The sequence below is a fragment of the Chaetodon auriga genome, chromosome 10, assembly GCF_051107435.1.
Source record: "Chaetodon auriga isolate fChaAug3 chromosome 10, fChaAug3.hap1, whole genome shotgun sequence".
In the NCBI taxonomy this organism is placed as follows: Eukaryota; Metazoa; Chordata; class Actinopteri; order Chaetodontiformes; family Chaetodontidae; genus Chaetodon; species Chaetodon auriga.
In genome coordinates, this window is record NC_135083.1 from 25,980,240 (window position 1) to 25,990,525 (window position 10,286).

Genomic DNA, 10,286 nt, shown 5'->3' on the forward strand with positions numbered 1-10,286 from the left:
CATAACGGAAAGAAAATCGAACAGATGGCGAGCTCCGTTCATATCCACCATGCATGCAATGTCTATCAATAGTAACTAAAATCACATAAAACGTTGATAATAGCACTTGCTGCGTTTAGGAGCAACACCATTTCATTTCCAAGGGCTCTCAGTGTATTATCTCACCAGATAAGGACGCTCGGCTGATAAAGCAGTCCGTTCCTTCAGACTCACAGACGGAGGGGGACGAGGCAGCAGTGCGGAGCGTCTCCAAACGGCTCCGGATCAGATGGTGAAAAGTTGCGGGCACTGATCAGATGTGAATGAAACTAAAGTCGTTTTTTAGTCCAGGACGACTGCGGCATTTCTCTTCCTGCTGGTATATCTGGAGCTAGTTACTGTCGCTGATAATTGCTGATATGGGTGTGCTCCTATTCGCTGCCCCACTGGAAGATTTGTACGGGAGAAAAACACGTGACGCAGTCCGCTGCTCCGAGGTAGGCCTAAGGAGGGGAGGAGGAGGGGTGGAGGGAAGGAGGACCCCTGGGCCTCGGAGAGAGGAGGACAGGGCCCAGATCTGAGGGCTGAGGGGGGCAACAGGATCAGCTCACCTTCTGCCGGATTTAAAGTCCGTGTTTCATGAGAAGGGCGGCACACTGGATAAATTTATATCCAGATTAACTTCAAGAGGCTCATATTTTGTACGTTTTATGCATGAAATGACCGTTAGTGTATTCTCTTTAGCCTCCACAAGCCATTGAGTGCCATACAAGGTTAATTCTGAGGTATTTTAATGGTGCACGAATAGACACGTTTCTTGTGGTTGTTTACCTTATGATGATGATGATGATGATGATGATGATGATGATCCACCTTTAAATACATCATTATTAGACATTATTTAATATTATACTTGTATATCAAAATTAAAATGGGCCAAACCAATTTTATGTATTAGTGAAAATACTCCTCTACTGCTGTAAAATGCACTGAACTGAGAATTTTTATGGTGAGATAAAAGTGATGAGTTCTGTCTGAAAGCTGCTGTCCGATAGAAAAGATGACTATTAACTATCCGTGGTTGACTAATAGAACAGTAACTTTAAAACTAATTCAGCATAGGGCTAAAAGCTTGGGTTATGGACATTGACGCTGAAATAAAATAAAATCGGAAGGCAACAAGTTATAATGCCACAGCAGAGGCCATAATCCTTCACAAAAAAAAAAAAAAAACAACCTCATAAAACACTATAGTGTGCTGATAATCAGGGTTAGGGTTTTAGTGTTTTCACTGATTCCGCTATTATGTAAACCTGTATTTAATCCTGAGTACCCTTTTGGCCAACAAAACAAACACAGAAAAAAACGTTATTTATCTCTTAAGCAAAACCTCGGAAACTTAATTTAGACCTACAAACGGGGAAATAAATTTCACGGAAAAAATAAATTAATTGTTAACTGCAGAACGAAATAAATCAAATAAGCCTTTGAAAAAAACAAATAATTAGGCCAAAGACATTTTTAAGATGTTTCTTTAATATTTTGAAATGTGAAAATTAATTGTATTCAATGTTGACATTCAGAACATTTAAGACGTCCATTAAGAAATAAAGAAAACGGTTTTAAATTAAATGGTCAAGCCTGTCTTTAGGACTCGTTTAGAAAATACTAACGAAACGTATTTTCGATGTAGAAAATGTGACAGTGACATCATGAAGAACGATGAATGATGCTGCTGTAGAAAAGAATCTGTTGGTGTATCATCAGTTAAGCTGCATTAAGAGTCGCCTGCAAAACAAGAGCCACAGCAGGCTGGAAGTATCAGACAGACTTTCCTTTGATTTAGAAACGCTTTAAGATGACTGTCAAAACCTGTTTGCCCTCTAATAACATTAAGGACCAACAAAGCAAATGTGTCTCGTCTGGAGTCCATTAATTAATCCCCGTTAGCTGTCTCACGTCAGTCCATCTCCGTGAAGGATGGCTGGAGCCTGTGTGTCGGCTTCCCTTCGTCCAGAGGCCGGACGATCAGTGAAACACACCTCTGACGCTCCCTGCAGATATTTACTTATCATCTGAAGCATTTGGAATGTTTTACTATCATTTCACAGCTGAAAAACTCGTGGCCTGTTCGGTAATGGAGGCTTACCAGTTTATGTTGGAATATGTCGCAGTGAAACCTTTATGACGAATCACAAATCATTTTTTAAATCTCCCGTTAATTCGAGCTATTTCCGTTCTTTTATTTTGGCCCTAGATAACCGAATGTTGCTTTTTTATTTTTCCATATGTAGACTGCGGCCTTGCAAGCGAATGCAAAACGAAAGAAACTTTCTGATCCAACATTTAAATGCATGTGTAATTTTCAACATTCTCTTTTCCTTTCAATGTCTGATGAAAAAAAAAAGCGTTGCGTTGTTGAGATATTTATGGGTCTACAGAATGCTGCAACAGCCAAGCAAACACCTTGTCAAATAACAAGAGTGTATCACTGCACAGGTAACTCCTGTGCTGCTAAGATCAAATGACCCTCTTATCCTGGACCTCCATTCCAATCATAATTGGAACTTCATCACCTTCACATTTAAAACTCCTGACACAAAAACAGGTTTGGATTTCACCTCCAGATACAGTTAAATGACTTCACTTCAACAATCCCATTTAGCACATTTATTATCACCTGAAGTTTAACAATTTCTATCATGGGAAGGCAAGCAGACAGACAGACAGACAGACAGATCAACAAGGGGAACACATTCCTCATAGAAATACAGATTCTGCAAAACCTCTAACTATAGTGTATATAGTGTACAGTAATATACTTATAAATAAGGAATACTTGTACATTTTGGCGAGTAAACTTCTTCGGTTTCTTGCCTAGAGGACAGTTCGTCAATATGAAGCTGGGGTAAGCCAGGAGAGCTGAAGACCCCCCCCCCCCACCTCTCCAGGTCCCTGTCACCTGTGATATCTTTTGTGTTGATTATTGCGAGCAGCATAAGCTCGACAGATGATTTCCTATAATATTGCATATCTGTCCTATAGTAAAGTGTCTGTACTGATCTTTTGTGGCAGGAAGGTTTGGACTGGGCTCACACACCCCGTCCAGCATGAGCAAAAGATCTGAGAGAACAGCAGCACTAACAAACTAGTATTGTCATGAGTGATATACATACATTGTGTGACACAAACACATATAAGGTCATGTCTGTAAGCCCCTCTCTGTGCCACTATTAACTAGCAAATAGTTGATTGACATAAAAAAAGAAATAAGAAAAAAAAAAGAATGCCTTTATCTGCCAGTGTTGACCAAAGAAGGGAAACAAAGTGACATTTTCAACCACAGCGCCAACAAAGCTACACTGACCAGTTCACAGCGAGGTTAATAGACCTGACATTGACATGGCCTGACCAGACATTATATTTGGTCCAACTTAAGCTGTGGTGCTGCCAACAACTGTTTGGAAGAAATCTGCGTAGGTCATTGTATTGAAAGATTTTTAGCATTGTGTAATCTATTAAAACAATTGACCTCAAAACACTCAAAACAAATGACCTCCTCCGTGCCGCAGCCGAGGCAGAATGGCCTGTTTTGATAGTGGCATAACCGGCGCACTGCATTCATTCTGAAAGACATGAGATAATAAGGAAGAGAAGAGTCGGACAACCTGTGTGTGAATGTCCTCTGTGACAGCCTGTGATGGGTACTTACCATACGAGCCCCACCACAGGAAATGCAGGTGACTCTCTCTGTGGCAGAGCAGCGAAAGCAGTCCTGGTCGTCAAATGAAATGATGTTCATGGCAGTGAAATGCAGATTTTTTTAGATACTCTGCTTTACGGTCTTATTGAGAATTAGATGACAAGGTGAATACCACTCTCATGTCCTCATGTGGCTGGAGCCAGGAGATGGTTAGCTTAGCACAGCATACAGACTGGAAACTGTAAAACAGCTGACCTAACTCTGTCCAAAGGTAAAAAATTCTGCCTCCCCAAAGCTCTCTAATTAACACCTTGTATTCACTTTGTTTTAAGTGTCTAAAACCTGAGTGTAAAGAGCGTAAAAACAACAAATTGTGGTTTTACATGGGTTGTGTGGAGCAGTAAGTAGTTCACTGGCAACCTCTCAGGGAGACTTTAGGGGTCCCTGTCAAACAGCTAGTTGTCATTTTTATACTTTTTGTAAGAAATGAAAACAATATATAATGTGTTGTTTATTTACTGATTTTGGTTATTTATTTTGTTTCTGTTTTTTTCTGTTTTTCTTTTTTTTTTTTTTTTTAGCCATGACTGCTACCAAAGGTGAATAGACTTTACACAGATTCAAAAAATCCCCATGTATGTCTGTCGAAAAAATGTCATTATTTTATTTACTAGTATTAATATGAATTCATTAATTCAGCCATTTTCCTTAAAAAAAAAAAAGAAAAACATGAAAAAAAAAAAACATGAAAAAAATTTGAGAAAGTGCAGATGTGCACATTTCAAGCCACATGGTATCTCTTTGTTTATGCTGCTAATGAAGATGGCTGGAACATGTGAGTGACTAATTTCTATAACAGAGACTTTTTTTTTTGTCTCTGTCTGTATTTATTTTAATCTATGTATTATTATTATTATTATTATTATTATTATTATTATTATTATTATTATTATTATTATGTGACCATTTCTTTCAAATTTGTGCCTTACTAAACACTTTTGGTAAAAATGATTTAGCTGCAATGTGGACAATATAAAAAAGCAGTATATAGTCTTTGGTAACCAAACTTGAGAGGCTCTATACATATTCCTAACCTGATATGTCATAGGAAATTATTTTAGACTTGATGAAATTGATGTGGAGTAGAAAATAGATTTGGAGGCTTCTGCCTAGTTTGGACATGATGGTTGAGCTTCAGATTGGGGATGTTGTTCATGGTGAAGGAATTCACCTGTTACAGGTTTAGTGATGCTTTATGTTCAGTAACTCAGTGTCAAGCAACAAGGGATCAAAAGTGAGCAGTGGAATCACGGTGTCCATGTTTTAATCATACAAATAGAAGCTGGGCAGCCTGTCCTTAAGATTCAAGCTGTTTCCTGTACCTTCAACCTCTGTTAGCATCTCCTCATAGCCAGGTACACTGTCATATACTGTGGGTAGATCAACACTGGAAGCATCATGACAAAGAAGCAGCATTTAGTTTGTGTGTGGTGTGTGTGAACTCAATTTATTATTCATTTGATATTAGTCGGTTTATTTAGATTTACATTAGGTGGTCTCAAACTGTGGACCCCCAAAGTGTTCAATATTAAGTAAATAAAAGACACTGATATAAACATCAACACAAATCATTTGTGTAAAAAATATACATGAATCACGCAACTGTGAAATAATTGAAGAGATAATTAAAACCAACCTTCTTATTTTGGAAATGTTATGTAATTTTTTATTCTCACAATAAAAACATTTTGGAGTTCATATTTGTTTCATCACTGTCATTTTCATTCCAAAATGCATAAATCCCAGAAAGTCTGTTTTTATTTCAAAAAGTCACCAGTCACTGCCCCCTCATCTTTCAGCCATTTACATGGCCCTCATCTCTCTTAGAAGGCAACAGAATTAACCAGCTAACTGCTGCTTTGCCACAATAAACTGTTGTCAGTGTACGTTTCTCCAAAGCACAGATATGTTAAATTTATATGTTTCATGGTACATATACAGTGTATGAGTTCTACTGTTGAAACCGTGTTTCTTGTGATAAAACTGAGCTTTTGTGGCAACAAAAATATACATTTTTAAGGAGGTATCAGGACATTTTCCAGTTGTTTCTGTGGTGCCAAAAACAGGACCTTAACCACAGTGCTGTCATAAGATGACACTGAAAAATCAAGCGTGAAGAAATTTACAATGCCAACATTTATTCTGGACATTGGATTGGAAATTCCTATTGCCTATGAAATCAAAATTAAATGTAACTTTATTACCCAAAGCAGGATATTAAAATGATGACATCATATGATAAGATGGAGTTTGAGCTAAAAAGATGCAGAAAGATTTGACAAAGAAAAAAAGATTAAAACCATAAATAATCAAATGAGTAATTGAATAATAGAATCCCAAGAATAGTAATAGAACCTGATCCTCAATAACACAATAGATTTTAATAGATTTTTGTACATTTTACATATTTTTTCCCCAACTATAAAGTCTGCGTGCACCACAGAATAACCCCAATCTTTCACCCTTCAGAAAAAGCCAACGAGATGGTTTAGCACATGGAGTACTTCTCTTCTCTCAGTATGGGAGTCAGATAGCAACTTTATGAATGAGGTGACTGGTGAAGACCCCTCAACCACAGCCTGATTTACACAGTCCATCATGGTGCGCCACACGGCTGTGTGTCGGGGGGCCTGTGACACTGTTACAGCTTGCCCCAGTCAGTCTGTGGTTATGTCAATAAAAACTGGGAACCGCAAATGTGGCGCATTCCCGTTGCAGGCTGCATGTCTGCTGTTTATGGTAATGTTTCTGTGGACTGACTGATAGGCATATCCACCAGGGAGGCATTGTCTCTGGACAGAAATGCCTTTTGACTTCACCCTCTAATGCAACACCACTGTCCTTTACGGCTGCATTTGTTGGACTGGAATGGAATTTCAGCCTCTATCTTCATTTTACATACACACTCCTGCAAGATAAGTTGGGAATTTTCCAAAGGTATTTATTATCTATGAGAGAACAGGCTATAGCAGTGTGTCAGTGTGTGTGCTGTCGGTCATGTTTTCGAGGATTCTCTCTAATTTCTTGTTAGTGGTGCAAATTGATGCAATGATCACTCCAGATAAGATCCCCTCAGTCTTCATTCATCACTGGGAAAGTGTTATCAACTCAAACCAACCCCAAAACCATAATAAGCAGTTAGCAAAGACATGCTGAAGTAGCTCTGATAGGACTGATGATGGTGTGTAGAAGAAGGCTGACAGAGGAGAGGACACTTAGACAGGAGTGAAGCTCAGATGCTGGCGGTCATTACGGCTGATTCCAGCTCAGCATGAGACAGATCTGAGCTGATATCTGCTTTTAGCTTGATGGCAGATTGCTGTGTTCTCATATGTAGGCTGGATGTGAGTGATGTGTGGAGGTTGTCTTTCTGGTCTGGAGCGACAGCAGAATGTGATGTATGGTTACATTCAGTCTGCTGCGTGTGTGGATCTGGAGGCGAGATGTGCAGTCTGACAACAGGGACTGAAACACTGTTTTTGTGTGAGAAATAATGACACCCTGATTGTAATTATGAGGTGAAAATAAGTAACATATGCATTAGAAGAGTTGTAATAAAACATACAGTACACAGTCTATGGTCACTTGTTTAATTATGTAATTTTCCAGTATTTGGTCTAATATGTTTTATGAATCTCAGCTTTTGTTAACTGCTTCTTCATTCTGTGTGGAACTTCAGGAAGCAGTTGTGAAACAGAGCTTCACATTTGCTGAACTCTGCCATTGCATAAGAAATACAGTATTTATGGCTTCATGTTATACTTTAATGTTCTCATTCCACTCACAATATTTCACAAAATGCTCAGAAATGTATGGATTGTAATTTAATATTTAATTGTGTAGCTTCACATGTCAAACAGCTGACAACTCATAATGGAGCTAAACGATTCTGTAATTCTGTTTTCACGTGATGAAAGTCTTCGCTTTTTGCCCCAAGCCGTTCCCTGACCTCCAGTGCAGGGTGGGCAGGGGCCTCACCTCTTCCCTTTACATCATGTCTCTGGTCTGCGCTGTGGTCAGATCATCCCAAAAATGTGAACTTTCTCCGCTCCTCTTACAGCTATCCTCAGCAGACTTCCCCCAGAAACATACCAGTGTACACAGGGAGCTGATAAAGGGGAAGAAAGGCTTTACAGGGTGGGAACACACCCCCAGTGCTCCGCTCACTGGGGAATGTGAAGTAGGAGTCAGGCTAATCTTCAGCGCCAATGAGAGACTGGCTCCTGTCTGCCTGGCTGCCACTTCCCTATCTGTGTGTTTCATTTGAGCCTGTCAGGCCCTATCTGAGATGCTGGTGCTGCTGCTACTGCTAGGTTCAGGTCCAGGGACAGCAGGGCCAGCAGAATATATACACATGCAAAGGACTGGGAATACTGAAACTGTATTGTTTATCATCTTTCAGTGGAAGAGTATTGTGTTGTGTGTATCATTCTGAGCCAATGTAAATTATGAAGATATATTGAGTTCTTGTTTCATATGTGTGAAAAGCTTTGTTTGATGTAATGCATAAAAATGGGACACAGCTTATTGTGTTATACATGAGTCCATCCTGATGGGTACTGATATCTGAACAACACCAAGCATCTGCAACAACTTCAGACCGGCATCAAAAACACATTTAAAGATCCCCTCCTGACATATTTTGGGTCAAATACAAAAAACAGTCTGTTTAGTATTGTATATGCTTTCACAGAAGGTTCAATTACATAAAATATAAAATAAATAAAAAAAAAGAAAAATGTATTCTTTCCCATATCCTGCATTAGAAAATCCAGATTCTATGAATATCTATGAGGATTTTTCATTTTAAAAGATTAACTACAGGACCCAAGATGTCTCCTACTTCACTGAAAGTCCATTCTCATGTGTAAGTGTCATGAGTCTGATCCCAAATGCAGACATGTCCAAGTAGGTAATGTGAAAAGACACGTTTTACATACTTTTATTCAAAACAGGCAGAGATGACCTGATGGTGGCTGCCTGGTGCTTGAGCTGGGTGGAGAGAAATTTAGGGTTAGGTGAAGCAGAGTGAATCCCAGCTGGCTGGCGGGCATATCAGACTGGCGAGGCTGGCAGGCAGGCATCGAATCCTGAAGACAGGCAGTACAGGTGTGACACAAAAACTGGCAGGCATGCAAAAAAATTACCAAATTGGGATCAATAAAGTAAAATCTAAGTCTAAGTCTAACTGACTAATAATAAAGCCAAACAGACAGGAAGGTAAACTGGTAGTTAGAAGTGTGACACACTGACAAACCGTGAATGGCACAACAGTCCGATGGGGACTGGCTGTCGGTGCAGGGTAGGGCAGGTGTGCTGATTCTGGATGATGAGCAGGTGTGCCCAGAGAAAGACACAGAGGAAGGAGGGAAGAGGAACGAGCAGACAGACAGACCAAAACAAAACCAAACCAAGCTCAACCCATTCCAGCTCTGCTGAATAAGAGAGCTGTGACACTCCCATAGCGCGTGTTACTTATGTGTTTTTGGCATTTTAACACACTAGTTGACCTCTCAGGTATCTGGTCAATAGTGATATTTTATTTAGCCAGTTTTAGTTCATGTTTTTTGTAAACTAACAGCTGTAGTTTCTAGCTAGATTCTAATTGCGGTCAACTAACGTTAGCAACACATCACTAGCTACCATAACCAGATGTCAGTTGGCGTACACTTTCTTTAAAGCTGCAGTAGGTAAGATTGAGGAGAGCAGGCTTAGCCTGAAAATTTGAACCAACACAAGTTCCACGTCACTCCCCCTCCCTCTCCGCTGCACTCATGCCCTGCCTCCAAACAACCAGTAACTAATTGGTTGTTTTGTGTCGGGCACGATGGATTCTTGCAAATCGCAGTAGGAGCAGTAGGTGGGACCAATGGAGCTGTTTGTTCACAGATTACATGTTTCATGTACTGCTGTCTGGGTATAGGGACAGTTTTAGCAAATATGACCAAAAAAAATACCTTTATACAAGTTACCTACTGCAGCTTTAAATTAAGTGCAGTTATTGGCACACACAAAGTTTATCTTGGGTTATTAGATTTGTTGTTAAAGTGAGCATCACTTAGTTTTGACTGTATCAGTACACCTGATCACAATGAACGGTAGCTCGCTGAACCAGATAACATTGTAAGCTTGTATCTAGTGAGGTTGTTTCTTGGTTCATTCAGTCATTGAACACATCACATTAGAGCATCAGTGACGGGTTGCTTCATCTATTTTTCTGTTGAAGAGCTGACATTTGAACTCATGGGAGGCTGACTTTCAGTTAGTGGTGTGTGTGTGTGTGTGTGTGTGTGTGTGTGTGTGTGTGTGTGTGTGTGTGTGTCTGTCAAGGAACAGTCAGAAAATGGCTCCCAAGACAAAACACAAAGCCACATGGAATTGTATTCACTCTCTTCACTCAAAACAGTGTCTTAAGGCAGCTGTTTGTGCATAACCACATTTTAAACAGCTCTTAGATAGAATACAGTGCTGGATTTAAGATGCACAACTCCTCATGTTTATGGCTCCCAATGGCTAATAATGAAAAAAATCATTTTATTTCCCA